Source organism: Pogoniulus pusillus, chromosome 19, assembly GCF_015220805.1.
Source record: "Pogoniulus pusillus isolate bPogPus1 chromosome 19, bPogPus1.pri, whole genome shotgun sequence".
Classification (NCBI taxonomy): domain Eukaryota; kingdom Metazoa; phylum Chordata; class Aves; order Piciformes; family Lybiidae; genus Pogoniulus; species Pogoniulus pusillus.
Window position 1 is genome coordinate 62,630 of NC_087282.1, and position 25,883 is coordinate 88,512.

Genomic DNA, 25,883 nt, shown 5'->3' on the forward strand with positions numbered 1-25,883 from the left:
AACTGTGGCAGACATGATTGGCTGTTTTAATCCAGAAGTTCATTTGGTTTAAGCCTAGTTCTAAATAGTGACAATAGATACACTAGGCACAGCATAGCAACAAGCTTACATCAAAGCATTTCCAAAGCCTCTGCAACTAAGTCCTTCTTGACTGACAAGAGCATCACCTCACTGAATAAGCAATGAACTCTACCATTACAGCAGCCTTGGCCTCATAGATGACTCTCTTGCTTCATTGCAGAAGTCCATCACCAGCCTGTGCCTGCAATGTCAAATGGAACCATGTCAAAACTGCTGACACTTTGCAGTTATGATCCCAACAGTTCATTCTTCAGACCTCCCAACCCTTAAGTCCCTTAAGAAGGAAGTGAAAAGCAATTGCTCTTGCATTTCATGCTGCCCAGACGCTCCCAGCTCCTCCAGTAAGGCTAAGCATTCCAACAGGCTCATGCCAAACTCTCCCACAGTTGTTTGAGACCATCACAGCAAACTAACAGCAAGTTGCTGCTCTACTCTCAGACCACAGAGGCTGCCTAGGGAGTCGCCGTCCCTGCAGCTGCTCAAGAAAAGCCTGGATGAGGCACTTAGTGCCATGGCCTAGCTGACTGGAGAGGGCTGGGGCTAGGTTGGGCTGGATGAGCTTGGAGGTCTCTTCCAACCTGGCTGATTCCATGATTCTAAGTGTACAAATACCCCAGCTGTGTGCTTTGAACCTTGTCAATCAGCTTTCTGCAGAGACTGAATGATAAGAAACAGGTTGGTTGTAGCTATTAACAACCTTTGCCTGGACACCAACATTAATATTGGTTATTAATTGTGCATCACTCATAACGCACCCATTCCATGGCTCTTGGAGTTCCCACAGTGAGAACAGCAAAGGATGGCACACCCCAAGCACTCCTCACCACGTATTCACTGCCAGCACCCAGCACGGGAAGACAGCCAGGACAGGAAGATAAATCACAGGGCGTAACAATCAGAGCCACCGCAGCTAAGGGGGGAAAAACCAAACACCAACCAATATATCTCAAGCCACAACAAAGACTTACTTCAGCAGCACCATCCAAGATATCCTTCATGACCTTAACCATGTCCTCTGTCTTCTCCAGGTGTCTGTCTGGCAGCAAACACTGCTGGTTGGAGGCATTCAAGGTGACGGTAGTACGGATGGTCAGCTCGCTGGCAATGGAAAGCAGATGGGTTACAGGTTTGAAGAGCCACAGTGTAAAACACTGCAAAGCAAAGAATTCCTACAGCATGTCAGAGGGCGCTCAGTAAGCTTCTCCCTGTGTGTGTTCCCTTAAAGGCAAGAGGGGAAGGGGGAAGAGAATGGTACAAAAAAGCTTCTCAGCAGTACTTTGTCCCCTCACATCCGTGCAGGCAACGCGATGGAAGCTTACTGCATTTCACACCCCCACAGGTAGCTCATGACTTCCCCAGCAGCAAGAGATCACAGACAGGAACCTTGCACATGAAACGTACTACTAAGGTAACACAGGAAGTCTTTCAGCATGCAAAGGCAAAAGCACAACCCAAAACATTCCACATGGCCACAGTCCAGCTGAAGAACGAAAAACTGCTGGAACCAGTTCAGAGCAGGACCACGAGGATGAGCCAAGGGCTGGAGCACTTCTAAGAGGATAGGCTGAGGGAGCTGGGGCTGCTCAGCCTGAAGGGGACAAGACTCCAGGGAGACTTTAAAGCTACCTCCCAGTACCTGAAGGGAACCTGCAGCAGGAAGGCTGCAGAGGGACTTTTTCCATAAGGGTGTCTAAAGACAGGGCAAGGGGAATGGTTTGAAGCTGAGGGAGAGCAGGGCTGCTCAGAGTGGATCTGAGGAAGAAGTTCTTCAGCATGAGAGTACTTTGGCTTGCAGAGACAGAAACACTGTAATGCCTGTTCATGAATTTACAGCCAAGGTCACAAGCGTGCTTCTGTCAGCAATTACTGCTTCTATGCCCACCAATCACACAGTAGTGTGTCCTTTGTGAACAAACAGCATCTGAGGCCAGCTGCACCAAGTATTCAGCGACAAAACAAAGCAAATCAACAAAACAAATCTCCTACTTACCCAGCCAAAACAGCAAACACTTCTCTGCCAGAGAAACAGGCAGAAACATCTCAGCAGACAGACAGAAGAGCTTGCACAGGAGAAGCAGGTGAAGAAGGTCTCCTTTTTGGCACCTATAAAGCACCAGATCAGTCACATCACTTTAACTTCAAATGAGAGACAGCTGCTTTTAGATTCACTGCACTCAGGTGTTCATCTAGAGACAGCCCACAGAAATCCAGAACTTGTGCTCCCTGAGTCCCTGTGAAGCTCCTAGAATCTTCCAGAGCACAAGCACAGGATGTTGTGCATGCTTTGATCACCCAGAGAAAACTTACAGAGCTGACGTCTTCAACTCTGGTTTTTCCCTTCCTTCACTCCAAAGGCCAGAGAAGAAGTAGTCAACTGCAAATGCCAAGCAACTTCACTCCCGAATGATGCATCTGAAGACAATGACCATTAAGGGCAAATGTCAAGCATCTTGTTAACCTACTCCAATGTGCCTTGTCTGTACTGAGTGCAGCCAGCATCCTTCATGCACTTCATGCTGCTTCTCTGAGGGAGCTCAGTTGTATGCCTCTCTTAAAGAAAGCATCAAGAATGAAATGGGACTCTCCTGAAATCAGAAGCACAGGCAATGCATAACCATTCTTTACAGCCCCAGTTACAAACTGGGCAGGCTGCAGAGGTGCGCCCAGGCCAACCTCATGGCATTCATCAAGGCCAAGTGCAAGGTCCTGCACCTGGGTGGGCACAATCCCAAGCACAACTCCAGGCTGGATGGGGACTAGATACAGCATGGGGAGAGGGCGTGGCTACGGAAAGGGTGGGGACTAGACACAGCATGGGGAGAGGGCGTGGCTATGGATGGGCAGGGAATAGGCATTGCACTGAGGGGGTGTGGCTAAGGAAAAGGGGCGGGGACCAGACACAGAACAGGAAAGGGGGCGTGGCTCAGAAAGAAAGGGGCGGGGACTAGACAGCAAGTGGACGGGGGTGTGGCTATGCAAATAAACAGGCAGCAACCAGAGCCAGGCAAGAAAGGCCAGGGAGGGGGCGTGGCTCCGCAGCCCGGGGGGCGTGGCTCCGCCAGCCCACTCCTCCCGTAGCAGCAGACCCCTGCAGACCCCTGCAGTGCCCTAGAGACATCTACAGACAACTTCAGACCTTTCAAAGGGGTCTGCAGACCCTTAGAGATCCCTGCAAATTCTTCACACCCCTCCACTAACTCTAACCTGTCAGCACCTCCCAGCAGCAGGGAACAGAGAGAAGCACTCCACAGCCATTTGCAAGAGAGGCTTTCTGCTCATCCAGCTGCTCTGTTAGCATCTGCATTGGACAGAATCTTCAGCTACTAGGTCAGAGCTCGGACTGAGCAATCTCCTTTTCAACCCTTCCCTCCTGGCAGACACAGACAAACCCTACCTGGAGCCCACAGGAGCCGAGCCAAAGGAGATCACCCTGCCAGGCTGCAGGGCCAGGCTGCAGCGGCACCAGCGTCCGTGCTGACGGATTCACCGCAGCAGCTGGGGCCCTCGTGCCCATCCTGCTGCTGCTGCACATCTGGCTGGCTTGGCCAGTGGAGTGGAAAGCAAAGTGCAAACCTGCCAAGAGTGAAACAACCAAGGACAAAGCTCAGTTACTCACACTGTGAAGGTGTGGGCACGCTCCTATGCCCCCAGTAAAAACACTGCCAAAGCATTTCATTTTCCACTGCCATGCACTGACCTTGCAGAGCTCTGAGCTGATCCCACTCCAACACTCCACCTCCAGTGCACACAGTCAGCTCTGACTGCAGGGTGCTGCCATGTGGGCCATGCACACACAGGAGGGACGCCTGGCCCCCAGCACTGCCCAGCAGACATGCTCCTGAGCTGCCAGGGACACGTACCAGCGACAGCCAGACAGAAATAAAGCACGTCAGAGCACCCCACCAGAAGATGGGAAAGACAACCCCTGACACTTGGTTGCCTTTTTCACACACACAACAAACGAGCTGCTCCGAGAGCCCTGACAAAGGCTTTGCTCTTTGGGAGTGGCTGCTCAAGCCATGCAGATCAGGCTGGTAGTGACACGACTGTAACTTTTTTGGTAAAGCTTCATTTATGACAGAAAAGGGATCAGTGAGATCAGAGACGGCCCAGATGCTTTGGCACCTGGGAAAAAAACAACCAAACCCAAACCAACCAACCCAACACAAACCCACCCTCAAATTAGTCCTCAGTGCTGCAGTCCCCAGAGGAGCGGTGGATCTGAAACGTTTGGCCCCACTGGAGCACGGAGAGGAGCAGGTGCTGGTGACAGCTGCACTCTCACAGCCATGCCCTCACCTCTGAGCCGAGGCTGTGCTTAGCTCCGATGGGCAGCTGCTGAAATGCAGGCACTGCTGCGGTGCCAGTGCCTCTCCGTGGCAGGGTTTCAGACCTGCTCGGGCCTGTGGGAAGAGTGAGATTTGTCTCAGGGCCACTGCTTTGCATTTCCTCCCCTCTCTCGGCATGGCTCAGTTACTCCACTGGCATGACAAGTGCCAGGACAGCTGCCACATGGACGAAGCAGACAGGAGGAGGCTCCACGCTGCTCTCCCTGTGTCTGGGAGGCAGACACCAGTTGATCCTCCTGCAGCAGCTCCAGCACGCTGCGGAGCTCTGAAAGCTGCTCTCTAGCACTGTGACGAGCAGAGACAGCTGAGCTCTCCCTGTGCAGGCAGACAGACCCCCAGCTCCCTTCACACCTCCCACAGATGCGCTCTACCCACCAACACCTTCCCAGGGGCTGCAGAACGCAGCTGGATGGAAGATGCAGCACAAACCTTCCAGAGCTGCTTTCTCTACTTTAACTGCACCAACGCTGCAGGAAGACTCCAGATACTCACAGCAGCTGCTCTGAAAGGTGTCTCAGATCCATCTCACCTGCTCAGCTCACCTCCCGAATCCTTGCAGGCACCCAGGGCTGCTCCCAACCCTTCCACACGCTGAGTCTTGGGCTCCCCGGGCCGCGGCTGCCTGCAGCCACCACAGGCCATTGGAGCAGCACTGCAGTCCAGGGACCTGTCCTCTGAGCGTGTGCTGCAAGGAGAAGCAGCAGCTCTGCAGTGCTTCGGCTGGACAGCAGCACACACTGACTGCACCCCAGAGCAAACCACACCTAAAGCACACACACACAAGCAGCCTTGCACAGCAAGCACAGCCTCCACCTTTGCATCTCGCCAGACCCACTCTAGGTGCCCACGGACCCCTTTGCGAGGGTCCCTGACCCCTCTACATGGCCACAGGCCTCCTTTAGATACCCGCAGACCCCCTCCAGCTCACCCCTGACGCCTTTAGATGCCCCCAAAGGCCCTTTCGATACCCCCAGACCCCTGGAGCCGTGGCTGGGGGGGCCGAGCCAAAGGGGACACCGAAACCCAGAGTGAGACCCCCCAGAGCCTGCCAGAGCGCAGAGGCTGAGCGCTTCCCGCCCAAACGCCGCTGGCCAATCAGAGCACGGCCTGGCTTTCCCGCTCTTTCCCCTCACGGCGCCGGGAGGGAGGGGGGAGGGAGACAAAACGGCCGCAGGGGGCTCCGTGGCGGCTCCCAGCGCTCCCAGCTCAGCTCCCAGCGCCTCCAGGTATGGATCCCAGTACCTCCCAGTGCTCCAGGACAACGCACAGTGCTCACAGGATGGCTCCCATGCTCTCCTCTGCTCCCAGGCCCACACAGATACCGCCCGGACCGGCCCAGTCCCTCCCAAACCCCTCCCAGTCGATCCCAGCCCCGTCCCTATCCCTCCCAGTCCCGCCCAGATCCCCGCCCCGTCCCTTTCGTTCCTCCCCATCCCTTCCAGTCCCTCCCAGTCGCTCCCAGATCCAATCCCAGTCCCTTTCGTTCCTCCCCATCCCTTCCAGTCCCTCCCAGTCGCTCCCAGATCCGATCCCAGTCCCTTCCGTTCCTCCCCGTCCCTTCCATCCCCTCACAGTCGCTCCCAGACCCGATCCCAGACCCCTCCATTCCTCCCCGTCCCTTCCAGTTCCTCCCAGTCGCTCCCAGACCCGATCCCAGACCCCTCCATTCCTCCCCGTCCCTTCCAGTTCCTCCCAGTCGCTCCCAGACCCGATCCCAGACCCCTCCATTCCTCCCCGTCCCTTCCAGTCCCTCCCAGTCGCTCCCAGACCCGATCCCAGACCCCTCCATTCCTCCCCGTCCCTTCCAGTCCCTCCCAGTCGCTCCCAGACCCGATCCCAGACCCCTCCATTCCTCCACCGTCCCTTCCAGTCCCTCTCAGTCTCTCCCAGACCCGATCCCAGTACCTCCCATATCAACTCACAGTCAGTTCCAGTCTCTTGCAGATCCCCTCCCAGTCCCCGACACTTCCATCCCTGGAAGGACTGGGAACGACTGGGAGGTGACTGGGAGGTAGTGGGATCGAAATGGGAGGGGACTGGTAGAGACTGGGAGGCAGTGGGATGGAAATGGGAGGGGACTGGGGGGAGCTGGGAGGCAGTGGGATGGAAATGGGAGGGGACTAGTAGAGACTGGGAGGTAGTGGGATGGAAATGGGAGGGAGGGAGACAAAATGGTGGCAGGGGACACAATGGCGGCTCCCAGTTCAGCTCCCAGTGCCTCCAGGATGGCTCCCAGTGCCTCCAGGATGGCTCCCAGTGCCTCCAGGATGGCTCCCCGTCCTCCCAGGATGGCTCCCAGTGCTTCCCAGATGGCTCCCAGTGCCTCCAGGTACGGATCCCAGTCTCAACAAGTCCCCTCCCAGGCCCGTTCCAGACCTCTCCGAATCCTTCCAGTCCTTCCCAATTCCCTTGCAGTCCCTTCCACTTCCCTCCCTCTGCATCCCAGTTCCCTCCACTAACTCCCAAGCCCCTATCCCTCTCTCCCAGGCCCTCCACATCCCCTCCCAGGCCATCCCAGTCCCTCCCAATTCCCTTGCAGTCCCTTCCACTTCCCTCCCTCTACATCCCAATTCCTCCGCAGTCCCAGTTTCCTCCCAATCCCTCTCAAATCCCTCCAGTCCCTCCCAGTCCTACCCAGTTCTCTCTCACATCCCTCCTGGCCCATCCCATTTCCACCTAAGTCCCTCCCAGTTCCCTCCCAGTCCCTCCCACATCTCCCAGCCTCTCACAAATCCCCTCTAAGTCCCTCCCAGTCTCGTCCCAGTTCCTTATGTTCCTCCCAGTCCCTCCCAGATCCCCTTCCAGTCACTTCCAGTCTCTCCCAGTTCCCCTCCCCGTCCTGCCTAGTAACCCCCAGATCTTCTCCCAGTCCCTCCCAGTTGCCCCCAAGGGCCTTTCAGTTCCACTCAGTTCCTCCCAGTCTCTCCCAATCGGTTCCCTCCCTGTGCCTCCCAATTGCCTCACACTCCCTCCCAGTCACTCCCAGTTCCTCTCCAGTCCCCCTCAGTCTCTCCCACTCCTACCCAGTTCCCTCTCACATCCCTCTTGGTGAATCCCATTTCCATCCTAGTCCACCTCGAGCCCCTCCCACATCTCCTCCCAGTCTCACAAATCCCCTCCAATTCTTTCCCAGTCCTGTCCCAGTTCCTTCCATTCTTCCCAGCATATCCCAGTCCCCTCCCAGTCCCTTCCCAGTCCTTCCAAATCCCCTCACAGACTCTTCCAGGCCCCTCTGAGTACCTATCAGAAGCTCCCACTCCCCTCCCCCTACCTCCCTGTCCATCCCAGTCACTTCCAATCCCTCCACTCCATCCCTGATCCCTTCCCACTCCATCCCATTCCCTCCCAGTCTGTCCCAATGCCCTCCCAGTCTATCCCTATCCCCACACAGTCAAAACCAGTTCCCTCCCAGTGCCTACCAATTACCTCCCAGTTCCTGACAATCCCTGACAGTCTGCACCCTGTGTCCCATCCCTGCAGGTCACACCCAGTTCCATCCCAGTTCCTCCCAGTCAGGCTCCCTGGAAGTGACTGGGAGGGAAATGAGAAGGATTGGGATAGAATTTGGAGGGCCTGGGAGGCAATGGGATGGAAATGGGAGGGGACTGGTAGAGACTGGGAGGCAGTGGGATGGAAATGGGAGGGGACTGGGAGGGCTTGGGATGGAAGTGGTCCCAAACTGGGCCCAAACTGGTAGGAACTGGGCCCAAAGTGCACACCAAGTGGGGGAATTGGGCCCAGTGCAGCCAATGGGAGCGCTTCCCGCCTAAGCCCCGCTGGCCAATCAGAGCGCAGCCTGGCTTTCCCGCTCTTTCCCCTCACAGCGTCAGGGAGGGAGGGAGGGAGAGAGACAAAATGGTGGCAGGGGACACAATGGCGGCTCCCAGTTCAGCTCCCAGTGCTTCCAGGATGGCTCCCAGTGCCTCCAGGATGGCTCCCCATCCTCCCAGGATGGCTCCCAGTGCCTCCAGGATGGCTCCCCGTCCTCCAGGATGGCTCCCCGTCCTCCTAGGATGGCTCCCAGTGCTTCCCAGATGGCTCCCAGTGCCTCCAGGATGGCTCCCCGTCCTCCCAGGATGGCTCCCAGTGCTTCCCAGATGGCTCCCAGTGCCTCCAGGTACGGGTCCCGGTCTCAACAAGTCCTCTCCCAGGCCCGTTCCAGACCTCTCCGAATCCCTCCAGTCCCTCCCAATTCCCTTGCAGTCCCTTCCACTTCCCTCCCTCTGCATCCCAATTCCCTCCACTAAATCCCAAGCCCCTATCCCTCTCTCCCAGGCCCTCCACATCCCCTCCCAGGCCATCCAGTCCCTCCCAAATCCCTCCACTCCATCCCTAATCCTCTCCCATTTCCCTCCCAGTCCTCTCCCAGTCCCAATCCAGTCCTTTCCAGCTCCATCCCAGTCTCTCCCAGTCCCTAGTGCCATTCCAGTCCTCTCCCAGTCACTCACAATCCATTCCAGATCCCTCTCCATTCCCTCCCAATCCACTCCCACTCCATTCCACTATCTCCCAGTATATCCCAGTCCCCTCCACTAACTCCCATGCTCCTATCCCTCTCTCCCAGGCCCTCCACATCCTATCCCAGGCCATCCCAGTCCCTCCCAATCCCTCCACTCCATCCCTCATCCTTTCCCACTTCCCTCTTAGTCTCCTCCCACTCCTTGCCAGTCCCTCCCAATCCCATCCCACTTCCCAGCTCTCCCTCCCATTCCCCTCCCTACCTCTCCCACTCACTCACAATCACCCTAGGCTGGAAGGGGAATGGGGCATACTGGGAGACACTGGGATGGACTGGGAAGGACTGGATTGGGACTGGGACGGTCTGGGAGAGGACTGGGAAGGAATGGGACAGGACTGGCAGGGACTGAGGACTGGGAGGGGACTGGGATGAGTCCTTTCCCAGTCCAACTCCAGTCCCTCACAGTCCTCTCCCATTTCCTCCCAGTCCTCTATCAGTCCCACCCAGCCCCCTCCCAATCCTTCCCAGCCCATCCCACTGGCTCCCAGTATAGCCCAGTCCCCTCCCATGCCACTCCAACCACCTTTCACACCCTCCCACCACCTGCCCAGTCCCCTCCCAGTCACTCACAATCCTTTCCAAATCCCCTCCCTGTCCCTTCCCAGCACATTCCAGTCTCATTCCCCTCCCTTGCCACTACTCAGGCCCCTTCCCAGTCCTCTCCCAGTTCAGCTCAGTCCTTCCCAGATCCCTTCCCAGCCCATCCTACTCCCTCCCACTCCCTCCCCGTTCCTCTGAATCCCACCCACTCACTCCCAATCCCTTCCCAGTCCCTCACTATCCCATTGCACTCCTTTCCCACTACATCCCACTGCCCTCCCAGTCCTTTTCAGTCCTTTCCAGTCCTCTCCCAGTCCCAATCCAGTCCTTTCCAGCTCCATCCCAGTCCCCTCCCACTCTGTCAGTCCCTCCTCGTCCCTTTCCATTGCCATTCCACTCACTCACAATCCATTCCAGATCCATTCCAAATCTCTCCCACTCCATCCCCCTATCTCCCAGGATATCCCAGTCCCCTCCACTAACTCCCGAGCCCCTATCCCCCTCTCCCAGGCCCTCCACATCCCCTCCCAGGCCATCCCAGTCCCTCCCAATCCCTCCACACCATCCCTCATCCTTTCCCACTTCCCTCCTACTACCTCTCAGTCCCTCCAATTCTCCTCTCATGCCTCACCAGTCCTCCCAATCCCATCCCACTTCCATCAGTCCCTCCCATTCCCCTCCCTGTCCCATCCCAAGACCTCTCAGGCCCCTTCCCAGTCTCACCCAATCCCTCCCAGTCCCACTCACTCCTTCCCAGATCCCTTCCCAATCCATCCCACTCCCTCCCAATCCCCTCCCAGTCTCTCGCAATCCCATTCCAGTCCTACCCAATCCCTCCTGGTCTCCTTCCAGTCCTCCTCAGTCCTTTCCAGGCCTCTCCCAATCCAAATCCAGTCCTTACCAGCCCCTTCCCACTCCCCTTCCCATCCCTTCCCCTTCCCTCCCAATCCCCTCCCAGTCTCACCCAGCCCCCTTCCAATCCTTCCCAGTCCATCCCACTGGCTCCCAGTACATCCCAGTCCCCTCCCAGTCCCTCACAATGCCTTCCAGGCCATCCCAAATACCTTTCACACCCTCCCACTCTGGCCCAGTCCCCTCCCAGTCACTCACAATCCATTCCAGATCCCTTCCCATTCCCTCCCAATGCCCTCCCAGGCCACTCTCCTCCCTGACACCTCTCAGGCCCCTTCCCACTCCATCCCAATGCCCTCCCAGCCTCCTCCAAGGCCTTCCCAGTTCCTCTCAATCCCTCCCACTCCCCTCCCAGTCCCTTCCTGGCATCTCCCAGTTCCCTCACAGTCCTGTCCCAGTCCAGTACTTATCAGGTCCATCTCAGTCCCCTCCCAGTCTCTCTCAGTCCCGCCCAGTCCCTTCCCAGTCCCATCCCAGTCCTCTATCACCCCCACCCTGCCCCATCCCAATCCTTCCCAGTCCATCCCACTGGCTCCCAGAATATCCCAGTCCCCTTCCAGTCACCTCCCACTCCCTCCTAATCCCCTCCCTGTCCTCTCCCAGTCACTCACAATTCATTCCAGATCCCTTTCCCTTCCCTCCCAAGCCCCTTCCACTCCCTCCCATTCCATCTCATTCCTCTCCCACTTCCCAGCAGTCCCTCCCAGTCCCCTCCCTGTCCCATCCCAGCACCTCCCAGGCCCATTCCCCTCCCTGACACCTCTCAGACTCCTTCCCAGTCCTCTCCCAGTTTAGCTCAGTCCTTCCCAGATCCCTTCCCAGTCCATCTCACTCCCTCCCACTCATCCCACTCCTTCCCCGTGCCTCTGAATCCCACCCACTCCCTCCCAAACCCCTCCCAGTCCCATCCCACTCACTCACAATCCCATTCCACTCCTTTCCCAGTACATACCACTCCGCACCCAGTTCTTTTCAGTCCCTTCCAATCCTCTCCCATTTCCCTCCCAATCCTCTCCCAGTCCCAATCCAGTCCTTTCCAGCTCCATCCCAGTCTCTCCCAGTCCCTAGTGCCATTCCAGTCCTCTCCCAGTCACAATCCATTCCAGATCCCTCTCCATTCCCTCCCAATCCACTCCCACTCCATTCCACTATCTCCCAGTATATCCCAGTCCCCTCCACTAACTCCCATGCCCCTATCCCTCTCTCCCAGGCCCTCCACATCCCCTCCCAAGCCATCCCAGTCCCTTCCAATCCCTCCACTCCATCCCTCATCCTTTCCCACTTCCCTCTCAGTCTCCTCCCACTCCTTGCCAGTCCCTCCCAATCCCATCCCACTTCCCAGCTCTCCCTCCCATTCCCCTCCCTGCCTCTCCCACTCACTCACAATCACCCTAGGCTGGAAGGGGAATGGGGCATACTGGGAGACACTGGGATGGACTGGGAAGGACTGGATTGGGACTGGGACGGTCTGGGAGAGGACTGGGAAGGAATGGGACAGGACTGGCAGGGACTGAGGACTGGGAGGGGACTGGGATGAGTCCTTTCCCAGTCCAACTCCAGTCCCTCACAGTCCTCTCCCATTTCCTCCCAGTCCTCTATCAGTCCCACCCAGCCCCCTCCCAATCCTTCCCAGCCCATCCTACTGGCTCCCAGTATATCCCAGTCCCCTCCCATGCCACTCCAACCACCTTTCACACCCTCCCACCACCTGCCCAGTCCCCTCCCAGTTACTCACAATCCTTTCCAAATCTCCCTGGCCCATGCCAGCACCTCCCAGTCCAATTCCCCTCCCTTGACACCTCTCAGGCCCCTTCCCAGTCCTCTCCCAGTTCAGCGCAATCCTTCCCAGCCCATCCTACTCCCTCCCACTCCATCCCACTCCCTCCCCGTTCCTCTGAATCCCACCCACTCACTCCCAATCCCTTCCCACTCTCTCACAATCCCATTCCAGTCCTACCCAATCCCTCCTGGTCTCCTTCCAGTCCTCCTCAGTCCTTTCCAGGCCTCTCCCAATCCAAATCCAGTCCTTACCAGCCCCTTCCCATTCCCCTTCCCAGCCCTTCCCCTTCCCTCCCAATCCCCTCCCAGTCTCTCTCTGTCCCTCCCAGTCTGCTCCCATTTCCTCCCAATCCCCTCCCAGTCTCACCCAGCCCCCTTCCAATCCTTCCCAGTCCATCCCAATAGCTCCCAGTACATCCCAGTCCCCTCCCAGTCCCTCACAATGCCTTCCAGGCCACCCTAAATACCTTTCACACCCTCCCACCCTGGCCCAGTCCCCTTCCAGTCACTCACAATCCATTACAGATCCCTTCCCATTCCCTCCCAGGCCACTCTCCTCCCTGACACCTCTCAGGCCCCTTCCCACTCCATCCCAATGCCCTCCCAGTCTCCTCCAAGACCTTCCCAGTTCCTACCCAATCCCTCCCACTCCCCTCCCAGTCCCTTCCTGGCCTCTCCCAGTTCCCTCACAGTCCTCTCCCAGTCCCAGTCCAGTCCTTACCAGGTCCATCTCAGTCCCCTCCCAGTCTCTCTCAGTCCCTTCCCAGTCCCATCCCAGTCCCATCCCAGTCCTCTATCACTCCCATCCAGCCTCATCCCAATCCTTCCCAGTCCATCCCACTAGCTCCCAGAATATCCCAGTCCCCTTCCAGTCACCTCCCACTCCCTCCTAATCCCCTCCCTGTCCCCTTCCAGTCACTTCACAATTCATTCCAGATCCCTTTCCCTTCCCTCCCAAGCCCCTGCCACTCCCTCCCATTCCATCTCATTCCTCTCCCACTTCCCAGCAGTCCCTCCCATTCTTCTCCCTGTCCCATCCCAGCACCTCCCTGACACCTCTCAGGCTCCTTCCCAGACCTCTCCCAGTTCAGCTCACTCCTTCCCAGATCCCTTCCCAGTCCATCTCACTCCCTCCCACTCATCCCACTCCTTCCCCGTGTCTCTGAATCCCACCCATTCCCTCCCAGTCCCATCCCACTCTCTCACAATCCCATTCCACTCCTTTCCCAGTACATCCCACTCCGCACCCAGTCCTTTTCAGTCCCTTCCAATCCTCTCCCATTTCCCTCCCAGTCCCAATCCAGTCCTTTCCAGGTCCATCCAAGTCCTCTCTCAGTCTCTCCCAGTCCCTAGTGCCATTCCAGTCCTCTCCCAGTCACTCACAATCCATTCCAGATCCCTCTCCATTCCCTCCCAATCCACTCCCACTCCATTCCACTATCTCCCAGTATATCCCAGTCCCCTCCACTAACTCCCAAGCCCCTATCGCTCTCTCCCTCCACATCTCCCAGGCCATCCCAGTCCCTCCACTCCATCCCTGATCCCTTCCCACTCCATCCCATTCCCTCCCAGTCCGTCCCAATGCCCTCCCAGTCCGTCCCAATCCCTCCCAGTCTCTCCCTATCCCCACACAGTCACAACCAGTTCCCTCCCAGTGCCTACCAGTTCCCTGCCAGTCCCTGACAATCCCTCACAGGCTGCACCCTGTGCCCCATCCCTGCCCGTCACACCCAGTTCCATCCCAGTCCCTCCCAGTCAGGCTCCCTGGGAGGGGCTGGGAGGGAAATGAGAAGGATTGGGATAGAATTTGGAGGGCCTGGGAAGTTGTGGGATGGAAATGGGAGGGGACTGGGCGGGGGACTGGGAAGGAAGTGGGAGGCATTGGGAGGGAGTAGGAGAGAACTGTTAGGGACTGGGAGCGAGTTGGGAGGGAACTGGGAGGTACTGGAAAGGGATTTGGAGGGACTGGGAGGGGAGGGCTGGGGACTGGAACTGAAGTGGTAGGGACTGGGACAGACTGGGAGGGGACATGAAGGTGTGTTGGAGGTACTGGATGGAATTGGGAAGCACTGGGATGGGACTGGGCAGGAACTGCGAGGAAACTGGGAGGGTGTGGGAGGGAACCGGCAAAGACTGGGAGGGACTGGAGGCGACTGGGAAGAACTGGATGGGGAGTGGGAGGGACTGGAACAGAAGTGGGAGGGGAATGGAAGGGACTGGGAGGGAACTGGACCCCAACTGGGGCAAACTGGGCCCAAACTGGGACACACTCAACCCAAACTGCAGGGGAGTGGTCGCAGACTGGGGGGGTCTGGTCCCAAACTGGGGCACACTGGAACAAAACTGGGGGGGACTGGTCCCGAACTGGGACGCACTGGTCCCAAACTGGGACGGCTGGTCCCAAACTGGGAGGGGCTGGTCCCGAAATGGGACACTCTGTTCCCGAACTGGGAGGGGCTGGTCCCAAACTGGGATGCACTGTTCCTAAACTGGAGGGACCGGTCCTGAACTGGGACGCACTGTTCCCAAACTGGGGGGACTGGTCCCGAACTGGGACACTCTGTTCCCAAACTGGGGGACTGGTCCCAAACTGGGACACTCTGTTCCCAAACTGGCAGGGGCTAGTCCCGAACTGGGACGCACTGTTCCTAAACTGGGGGGGACTGGTCCCGAACTGGGACGCACTGTTCCCAAACTGGGGGAGCTGGTCCTGAACTGGGACACACTGGAACAAAACTGGGGGGGCTGGTCCCAGACTGGGACACACTGGAACAAAACTGGGGGGGCTGGTCCCAAACTGGGACGCACTGGAACAAAACTCGGGGGGCTGGTCCTGAACTGGGACGCACTGTTCCCAAACTGGGGGGCTGGTCCCGAACTGGGACACACTGTTCCCAAACTGGGGGGGCTGGTCCCGAACTGGGACGCACTGTTCCCAAACTGGGGGGGCTGGTCCCGAACTGGGACACACTGTTCCCAAACTGGGGGGGCTGGTCCCGAACTGGGACGCACTGTTCCCAAACTGGGGGGGCTGGTCCCGAACTGGGATGCACTGTTCCCAAACTGGGGGGGCTGGTCCGGAACTGGGATGTACTGTTCCCAAACTGGGGGGGCTGGTCCCGAACTGGGACGCACTGTTCCCAAACTGGGGGGCTGGCCCAGCGCAGCCAATGGGAGCGCTGCTGCCCGAGCCCCACTGGCCAATCAGAGTGTGGCTCTGGCCCTCCTGCTCTGTCAGCGCCGGGAGGGAGGGAGGGGGGAGGGAGACCAAACGGCAGCAGGGGCACAGTGGAGGCTCCCAGCGCCCCCAGAGCAGCTCCCAGTGCCTCCAGGTAAGATTCACAGTCCCATCAAGCCCCCTCCCAGTCCCTCCCAGTTCCTTTCCAGACCTCTCCGAATCCTTCCCAGTCCCTCCCAATTCCTCTGCAGTGCCTTCCAGTTCCCTCCCAGACCTCTCCCAGCCCCTCTCTAATCCCATCCCAGTCCCTGCCCAATCCTGCTCCAGTCTCTCCCAGACCACCTCCCAATCCCTCCCAGTTCTTCCTAGGATCACTTTCAGTTCCCATCTAGGCCCCTTCCAAGCCCTCTCATTCCAGTCCTTTCCCAGTACAACCCAGTCCCAATCCAGTCCTTACCAGGTCCATCCCAGTCTCCTTTCAGTCTCTCTCTGTCCCTCCCAGTCCCTTCCAACTACCTTTCAGATCCTCCCAGTTCCTTCTCATTCCCTTCCCAGTCCCTTCTAAGTCCCCTCCCAGTCACCCACAATCCATTCCAGATCCCTTCCCATTCCCTCCAAGTCCCCTCCCACTCCATCTCAGTCAATCCCATTCCCCTCCCTGTCCCATCCCAGCACCTCCCAGGCCCATTCCCCTCCCTGACACCTCTCAGGCCCCTGCCCAGTCCCACCCAATCCCTCCCAGTCCCCCCCCCAGTTCCGCTTAATCCTTCCCAGTCTCCCACAGTTCCTCTGAATCCCACCCACTCCCTCCCAAACCCCTCCCAGTCCCATCCCTGTCTCTCACAACCTCATTCCACTCCCTTCCCAGTACATCTCACTCCCACTCCTCTCCGATTGCCTCCCAGTCCCCTCCCAGTCACTCACAAACCATTCCAGATCCCTTCCCATTCTCTCCCAATCCCATCCCACTTCCATCAATCCCTCCCATTCTCTTCCCAGTCCCATTCTAGGACCTCCCAGTCCCATTCCCCTCTCAGGCACCTTCCCAGCCTCACCCAATCCTTCCCAGTCACTTCAGTCATTCATAGATCCCTTCCCAGTCCATCCCACTCCTTCCCACTCCCAGTCCTCCCCAGCCCCTTCCAGGCCTCTCCCAGTTCCCTCGCACTCCTCTCCCAGTCCCAATCCAGTCCTTACAGGTCCATCCCAGTCACCTCCCAGTCTCTCTCAGTCCAACCCGGTCCCTTCCCAGCCCAACTCCAGTCCCCTCCCATTTCCTCCCAGTCCCTCACTATCCCATTACACTCCTTTCCCACTACATCCCACTGCCCTCCCAGTCCTTTTCAGTCCTTTCCAGCTCCATCCCAGTCCCCTCCCACTCCCTCCTAGTCCCTTTCCATTGCCATTCCACTCACTCACAACCATTCCAGATCCATTCCCAATCTCTCCCACTCCATCCCACTATATTCCAGTCCCCTCCACTAACTCCCAAGCCCCTATCCCTCTCTCCCAGGCCCTCCACATCCCCTCCCAGGCCATCCCAGTCCCTCCCAATCCCTCCACTCCATCCCTCATCCTTTCCCACTTCCCTCCCACTACCTCTCAGTCCCTCCAAGTCTCCTCCCACGCCTCGCCAGTCCCTCCCAATCCGATCCCACCTCCATCAGTCCCTCCCATTCCCCTCCCTGTCCCATCCCAAGACTTCCCAGGCCCATTCCCCTCCCTCACACCTCCCAGGCCCCTTCCCAGTCTCACCCAATCCCTCCCAGTCCCACTCACTCCTTCCCAGTCCCCTTCCCACTCCATCCCACTCCCACTCCATCCCAGTGCCCTCCCAGTCTCCTCCAAGTCCTTCCCAGTTCCTCTCAATCCCTCCCACTTCCCTCTCAGTTCTTCCCAATCCCTTCCTGGCCTCTCCCAGTTCTCTCACAGTCTTCTCCCAGTCCCAATCCAGTCCTTACCAGGTCCATCTCAGTCCCCTCCCAGTCCCTTCCCAGTCCAACTCCAGTCCCCTCCCATTTCCTCCCAGTCCTCTATCACTCCCACCCCGCTCCCTCCCAGTCCTTCCCAGTCCATCCCACTAGCTCCCAGAATATCCCAGTCTCCTTCCAGTCACCTCCCTCTCAGTCCCCTCCAAGGCCCTTCCAGGCCCCTCCAACTACCTTCCCAGTCTGCTCCCACTCTGGCCCAATCGCCTCCAGTCACTCACAATCCATTCCAGATCCCTTCCCATTTCCTCCCAATGCCCTCCTACTCCAGCCCAGTACATCCCACTCCCCTCCCAGTCCCTTCCAGTCCTCTCAGCCCCAATCCAGTCCCCTCGCAGTCTCTCCCAGTCCCTAGTGCCATTCCAGTCCTCTCCCAGTCACTCACAATCCATTCCAGATCCCTCTCCATTCCCTCCCAATCCTCTCCCACTCCATTCCATTATCTTCCAGTATATCCAAGTGCTCTCCACTAACTCCCAAGCCTCTATCCCTCTCTCCCTCCACATCCCCTCCCAGGTCATCCCAGTCCCTCCCAATCCCTCCACTCCATCCCTGATCCCTTCCCGCTCCATCCCATTCCCTCCCAGTCCGTCCCAATGCCCTCCCAATCCCTCCCAGTCTATCCCAGTCTCTCCCAATCCCCACACAGTCACATTCAATTCCCCTCCCTGACACCTCTCAGGCCCCTTCCCAGTCCTCTCCCAGTTCAGCTCAGTCCTTCTCAGATCCCTTCCCAGCCCATCCTACTCCATCCCACTCCCTCCCCATTCCTCTCAATCCCACCCACTCACTCCCAATCCCTTCCCAGTCCCTCACTATCCCATTACACTCCTTTCCCAGTACATCCCACTGCCCTCCCAGTCCTTTTCAGTCCTCTCCCAGTCCCCTCCCACTCCCTCCTAGTCCCTTTCTATTGCCATTCCACTCACAACCCATTCCAGATCCATTCCAAATCTCTCCCACTCCATCCCACTATATTCCAGTCCCCTCCACTAACTCCCGAGCCCCTATCCCTCTCTCCCAGGCCCTCCACATCCCCTCCCAGGCCATCCCAGTCCCTCCCAATCCCTCCACTCCATCCCTCATCCTTTCCCACTACCTCTCAATCCCTCCAAGTCTCCTCCCACGCCTCGCCAGTCCCTCCCAATCCCATCACAGTCCTACCCAATCCCTCCTGGTCTCCTTCCAGTCCTCCTCAGTCCTTTCCAGGCCTCTCCCAATCCAAATCCAGTCCTTACCAGCCCCTTCCCATTCCCCTTCCCAGCCCTTTCCCTTCCCTCCCAATCCCCTCCCAGTCTCACCTAGCCCCCTTCCAATCCTTCCCAGTCCATCCCAATAGCTCCCAGTACATCCCAGTCCCCTCCCAGTCCCTCACAATGCCTTCCAGGCCACCCCAAATACCTTTCACACCCTCCCACTCTGCCCCAGTCCCCTCCCAGACACTCACAATCCATTACAGATCCCGTCCCATTCCCTCCCAATGCCCTCCCAGGCCACTCTCCTCCCTGACACCTCTCAGGCCCCTTCCCACTCCATCCCAATGCCCTCCCAGTCTCCTCCAAGTCCTTCCCAGTTCCTCTCAATCCCTCCCACTCCCCTCCCAGGCCCTTCCTGACCTCTCCCAGTTCCCTCACAGACCTCTCCCAGTCCCAATCCAGTCCTCTCCAGGTCCATCTCAGTTCCCTCCCAGTCCTCTCCCACTTCTTCTCAGTCCTCTATCACTCCCACCCAGCCTCATCCCAATCCTTCCCAGTCCATCCCACTAGCTCCCAGTATATCCCAGTCCCCTTCCAGTCACTCACAATTCATTCCAGATCCCTTTCCCTTCCCTCCCAGTCCCCTTCCACTCCCTCCCACTCCATCTCATTCCTCTCCCACTTCCCATCGGTCTCTCCCATTCCCCTCCCTGTCCCATCCCAGCACCTCCCAGTCCCACCCAATCCCCCCCAGTCCCCTCACAGTTCCACTCACTTTTTCCCAGATCCCTTCCCAGTCCATCCCAATGCCCTCCTGGTCTCCTCTCAGTCTTTCCTAGTCTCTCCCAGTTCCTCTGAATCCTACCCACTCCCTCCCAATGCCTTCCCAGTCCCTTCCAGGCCACCCCAACTACCTTTCACCTCCTCACACTACCTTTCCATTCCCCTGCCAGTCTCTTCCCAGTCCCCTCCCAGTCACTCACAATCCATTCCAGATCCCTTCCCATTCCTTTCCAATCCCCTCCCACTCTACCTCCTTCTTCTTCTTCTTCCCATCAGTCCCTCCCATTCCCTTCCCTGCCACCTCTCAGGCCCCTTCCCAGTCCCACCCAATCCCCCACAGTCCCCTCCCACTTCTGCTCCTTCCCAGATCCCTTCAGATCCCTTCCCACACCATCCCACTCCCTCCCAGTCCATTCCAATGCCCTCTCAGTCTCCTCCCGGTCCTTCCCCGTTCCTCTCAATTCCACCCACTCTCTCCAATCCTCTCCCAGTCCCATCCCAGTCTCTCACAATCCCACTCCAGTCCTACCCAATCCCTCCTGGTCCCCTCCCAGTCTCTCACAATCCCACTCCAGTCCTACCCAATCCCTCCCAGTCCTTCTCAGCCCCTTCCTGGCCTCTCCCAGTCCCCTCACAGTCCTCTCCCAGTCCCAATCCAGTCCTTACCAGGTCCATCCCAGTCCCCTCCCAGTCTCTCTCAGTCCCCCCACGTCCCTTCCCAGTCCCATTCCAGTCCCTCCCAGTCCTCTATCACTCCCACCCAGCCCCCTCCCAATCATTCCCAGTTCCTCCCACCAGCTCCCACTATATCCCAGTCCCCTACCAGTCACCTCCCACTCCCTCTCAATCCCCTCCAAGTCCCTTCCAGCCCCCTCCAACTACCTTCCCAATCCCCTCACAGTTCCACTCACTCCCAGATCCCTTCCCAGTCCATCCCACTCCCTCCCAGTCCATTCCAATGCCCTCCCAGTCCTTCCCAGCCCTTCCCAGCTGCTCTGAATCCCATCCACTCCCTCCCAATCCCCTACCAGTCTCTCACAATCCCATTCCAGTCCTTTCCCAACACATCCCACTCCCCTCCCAGCCCTTTCCAATCTCCTCCCAATCCCCTATCAGTCCCACACAGCCCTACCCAATCCTTCCCACTCCATCCAACTACCTCCCAGTATATCCCCGTCTCCTTCCAGTCCCCTCACACTCCCTCTCAATACTCTCCCAGAGCCTTCCAGGCCACCCCAACTACCTTTCACACCCTCACGCTGCCTGCCCATTCCCCTCCCAGTATCTTCCCTGTCCACTCCCACTCTGGCCCAGTCCCCTCCAGTCACTCACAATCCATTCCAGATCCCTTCCCATTCCCTCCCAATGCCCTCCTACTCCAGCCCAGTGAATCCCATTCCTCCCCCAGTTCCCACCACTTCCTCCCATTACCATCCTTGTCCCTCCCAGACCCATTCTCCTCACTGCCACCTCTCAGTCTCCTTCCCAGTCTCTCATAATCCCACTCCAGTCATGTCCCAGTACATCCCACTCCCCTCCCAGTCCTTCTCTGTCCCTTCCACTCCCCTCCCATTTTCCTCCCAGTCCTAATCCAGTCCTTAGCAGGTCCACCTCAGTCCCCTCCCAGTCTCAGTCCAACTCCAGTCCCTCCCAACCTCTCCCAGTTCCTCTCAATCCACTCCCAGTCCCACCCAGCCTCACCCAATCCTTCCCAGTCCATCCCACTAGCTCCCAGTACATCCCAATCCCTTCCAATCCCCTCCCACTCTGGCTCAGTGCCCTCCCAGTCACTCATAATCCATTCCAGACCCCATCACATTCCCTCCCAATCCCCTCCCACTCCCTCCAAGTCCAGCCCATTCCTTTCTAACTTCCCATCAGTCTCTCCCATTCCCCTCCCTGCCCCATCCCACTACCTCCCAGTCCCATTCCCCTCCCTGGCACCTCTCAGGCCCCTTCCCAGTCCCCTCCCAGTTCAGCTCAGTTGTTCCCAGTCCCACCCACTCTCTCTCAGCCCCCTCCCAGTCCCAGCCCAGTCTCTCACAATCCAATTCCACTCCTTTCCCAGGACATCCCACTCCCCTCCCTGTCCTTTTCAGTCCCTTCCAGATCTTTCCCAGTTCCCTCACAGTCATCTCCTAGTGCCTCCCAGTCTCAGTCCAGTCGCCATCAGGTCCATCCCAGTCTCTCCCAGTCTCTCCCAAGCCCCTATCAGTCCCACCCAGCCCTCACCCAATCCTCCTTCCCAGTCCATCCCACAGTCTCCCAGTATATCCCAGTCCCCTTCCAGTCCTTTCCCATTCCCTCCCATTTCTCCACAAGTTCCCATGAGTCCCTTACAATCTCCTCCCTATCCCATCCCAGTACCTCCCAGTCCCACTTCCCTCCCTGCCACCTCTCAGGCCCCTTCCCAGTCCCATCCAATCCCTCGCAGTCCCCTCCCAGTTCCACCCTCTCCTTTCCAGGTCTATTCCCAGTCCACCCCACTCCCAGTCTCCTCCCGGTCCTTCCCAGTTCCTTTGAATCCCACCCACTCCCTACAACCCCCTCCCAGTCCCACCCCAGTCTCTTTCAATCCCATCCCACTCCTTTCCCAGTACATCCCAGTCCCCTCCCACTTCTTCTCAGTACCTTCCAGGCTTCTCCCAGTCCCAATCCAATCCTCACCAGTCCCTTCCCAGTCCATCCCAATCCCCTCCTAGTCCCTTCCAGTGCCCTCCAACTACCTTGCACACCCTCCCACTACCTTTCCACTCCCCTCCCACTCTGGCCCAGTCCCCTCCCAGTCCCAATCCATTCCAAACCCCTTCCCATTCCCCCCAATCCTCTCCCTGGCCCAGTCCCCTCCCTGCCACCTCTCAGTCCCCTCCCAGTCCTTCTCAGTCCCTCCCAGGCCCATCCCAGTTCCCTCACAATCCTCTCCCAGTACCTCCCAGTCCAAATCCAGTCCTTACCAGGTCCATCCCAGTCCCTTCCCAGTCCCATTCCAGTCCTCTCCCATTTCCTTCCAATCCTCTATCACTCCCACCCAGCCCCCTCCCAATCCTTCCCAGTCCATCCCCCTAGCTCCCAGTCTATCCCAATCCCTTCCCAGTCTCACAATCCCATTCCAGGCCTTTCCCAGTACATCCCAGTCCTTCTCAGACTCTTCCAGGCCTCTCCTAATACCCTCCCAGTCCTCTCCCAGTCCCAATCCAGTCTTTAACCAGGTCCAATCCATTCCCCTCCCATTCTCTCTCTGGCCTTCCCCCCCCTTCCCAGTTCCACACCAGTTCCTCCCAGTCCATCCCATTGCCCTCTCAGTCCCTTCGCAGTACCTCCCAGTCCCATACCCCTCCATGCCACCTCAGTCCCCTTCCCAGTCCATCCCAGTCCCCTCGAGTCTCTCCCAGGTCCCTTCCCAGTCCATCCAACTCTCTCCCAGTTCCTCTGAATCCCACCCACTCCCAGTCCCTCACAATCCCATTCCACTCCTTTCCCAGTACTTTCACACTCCCAGTCCTTCCCAGTCCCTTCCAGGCCCATCCCAGTTCTCTCACAGTCCTCTCCCAGTCCCAATCCAGTTCTTGCCAGGTCCATCCCAGTCCCCTCCCAGTCTCTCCCAGTCCCTTCCCAGTCCCTCCCAGGTCTCTATCACTCCCACCCAGTCCTCTCCCAATCCTTCCCAGTCTATCCTACTGGCTCCCAGTATATCCCAGTCCCCTTCCAGTCCCCTCCATCAGTTCCTAATCCCCTATCACTCTCTCCCAGTCCCTCCAAATCCCCTCCCAGTCCCTTCCCAGTCTCCTCCCATTCCTCGCCAGTCCCTCCCAATCCCATCCCACTCCCCATCTGCCCCTCCTGTTCCCCTCCATGGCTCTCCCAGTCACTCACAATCGCTCCCAGTCCCTCCTCAATCCCTTCCCATTCCATCCCACTCCCTCCCAGTCTCCTCCCAATCCCTCCCAGTTCCTCTGAATCCCCCCCCAGTCTAGCCTGGTCCCCTCCTAGTCCTTCTCAGTGTCTCCCAAACCCCTCCCAGTATGGCTTAGTCTCTCCAAGTCCCTCCCAGACCATCCCATTCCTCTTCCAGTTCCAAGTAGTCCCTCACAATCCCCTCCCAGTCTCTCCCAATCCCTCCCAGTCACTCATTTACTCCTTCCCACTCCACTCCAGTCCCTCCCAGTCTCTCTGAATTCCTCCCACTCTCTCCCAATCCCTTCCAGTCTCTCCCAATCTCTCCAAATTCATTCCACATCCCCTCTCACTCTCTCCCAATCCCTTCCAGTCCATCCCAGTCCCCTCCCATTTCCTCCCAGTCCCCATCAGTCCCACCCAGCTCCCTCCCAGTCCATTCCTCTACCTCCCAGTATATCCCATTCCCCTTCCAGTCCCCTCCAGGAACTCCCAATCCCCTATCACTCTCTCCCAGTCCCTCTGCAGGCTTCCCACTCCCTCCCAGTACTTCTCAGTGCCTCCCAAACCCCTCCCAGTCTGGCTCTGGCTCAGCCTCAGCCTCTCCAAGTCCTTCCCCAGTCCCTCCAAGTCCATCCCATTCCTCTCCCTGTTCCCATCAGTCCCTCCCATTCTCCTTCCTGTCCCATCCCAGGACCTCCCAGTCCCATTCCCCTCCCTGACACCTCTCACTCCCATTCCAGTCCATCCCACTCCTTCCCAGTCCATCCCAGTCTCTTGCAATCCCCCCAGAGCCTTTCCCAATACCCTCCCATGCCAAATTCCCTCTCAGTCTCTTCCAATTCCTTCTGATCCCTTCCAGATGCCTTCCCACTCCCTCCCATTGCCAGTCCAGTCCCCTCTCAGTCCAGCCCAGTCTCTCTCAGTCCTTCCCAGTCCCCTTCCAGTCCCACCCAGCCCCTCACAATCCCTCCCTGTCCATTCCACTATCTCCCAGCATATCCCAGTCTCCTTCCAGTCCCCTCAGTAACTCCCAATCCCCTATCACTCTCTCCCAGTCCCTCCAATTCCCCTCCCAGCCCCTTCCCAGTCCCCTCCCACTACCTCCCAGGCCTTCCCCATCCCAATCCCTTCAGGCCATCCCTGATGCCTTCCCAGACCCCTCCCTCTCCTCCCAATCCCTCCCAGTCACTCTCAGTTCCACTGAATCCCTCTCACTGCCTCCCAAACACCTCCCAGTCTGGCTCAGTCTCTCTCAGCCTCTCCAAGTCCCTTCCCAGTCCCTCCCATTCCACTCCCAGTTCCCATCAGTGCCTCCAAATCCCCTCACAGGCCCTTCTCAGTCCATCCCACTCCTCCCACTCAATCCCAATGCCCTCCCAGTCTCCTCCCAATCCCAGTCTCTCCCACTTCCACTGAATCCATCCCAATCCCTCCCAGTCTGGCCCTGTCCTCTCCTAGTTCCCTCCCAATTGCCTTCATTCCCATTCCTGTCCTTTCCTCCTCCATCCCATTCCCCTCCCAGCCCCTCCCCAGTCCATCCCAGTCTCTCTCGGTCCCAGTCCCTTCCAGTCCTCTCCCATTTCCTCCCAACCCCCTTCAGCCCTACCCATTCCCCTCCCAGTCACTCACATTCACTCCCAGTCCCTCATGCATCCCTTCCCACTCCATCCCAATGCCCTCCCAGTCTCCTCCCAATCCCTCCTGGTGTCTCCCAGTCCCTCTGGACCCCTCCCAGCCGGGCAGCAGAAAGGCAGCAGCAGGAGCACATCCCAGCAGTAAAAGGATGTTAAATCCACCCCGACACAGGCACACAAAAGCCTCTGCAGGCAGCACAGCCTCGGCCCCTAGCCCAGCCCCTGCTGAGCTGCCCTGGCACCGCTGCCTCTGGGGCTCCACTGCCATCAGCCCAGAGCCAAGCTGCAAAGGCTGCACTGCACCAGCACCAACTCCACTGCAGCACAGGCTGCTGGCACAGCTGCCTCTCTGCCCAAGCACAGCCCTGAGCAGCAAGTGGCACAGCTGCACAAGTGACCTGCTTTGGCCAGCACAGCAACGAGGCCCAGACAGCTCTGCCTTCTGGCTGCCACCTCCTGCACAGTGCCCCCAGAGTGCCCCTGAGTGGAACAGCTCCCCGAGGGAGACCTTAGCTGCAGCAGCACTGCCCAGCAGCCTCTCCAGGGCAGAGGCCTCTCCCCACACCTGAACACCCCCTTCAGTTTTCACTCCCTCACACCCTGAGCTTCTCCTCTGCAACCATCAGCACACTGAAAGGCCTAAGAGAAGGCTTTAAGCAAGGCTGGCACTTGGCACCAACTCACCACAGAGACATTTCTGCCCCCACAGCCACAGGAAATCCATTTCTGAACCAGCTGCAAGCAGCAATTGCATTTCAAACAGCTCCACGGCCTGGTACCAAAGCATCCCACCCTGCCAGGGCTTGGGGCTGAGGCTGAGTGCAGATCTGCAGCTGGGCTGGGGCAAAGCAGTTCAGCTCCCTGCAAAAAGAGAGAACAAACACAGCAGAGAACTCTCACCCAGGCACAAACAACAGAGACAGAAAGAGGGAGGCAACCTCCAGAGGACCCCAGGCCAACTTAGATGCCCACAATGCCCCTTCTGATGCCCCTGAACCCTGCTGCATTACCCCAGGCCCATTTTACC

General features: G+C 58.2%; 1 long non-coding RNA gene across 7 annotated transcripts; it reads right to left on the reverse strand.

Annotated features, from left to right (window-relative positions):
* On the reverse strand, positions 1-25,883 carry LOC135183753 (uncharacterized). Of its 7 annotated transcripts, none has more exons than XR_010305694.1 (9): positions 25,541-25,883; positions 4,960-5,115; positions 4,381-4,484; positions 3,779-3,924; positions 2,544-3,654; positions 2,389-2,455; positions 2,072-2,184; positions 1,050-1,179; positions 1-262 (listed from the first exon to the last, which is right to left on the reverse strand). It is a non-coding gene; the product is annotated as an uncharacterized LOC135183753 (long non-coding RNA). The 7 variants fall into 7 exon arrangements; XR_010305693.1 differs by having other exon boundaries at positions 2,389-2,472; XR_010305692.1 differs by lacking the exon at positions 2,389-2,455 and having other exon boundaries at positions 3,779-3,919; positions 25,541-25,882.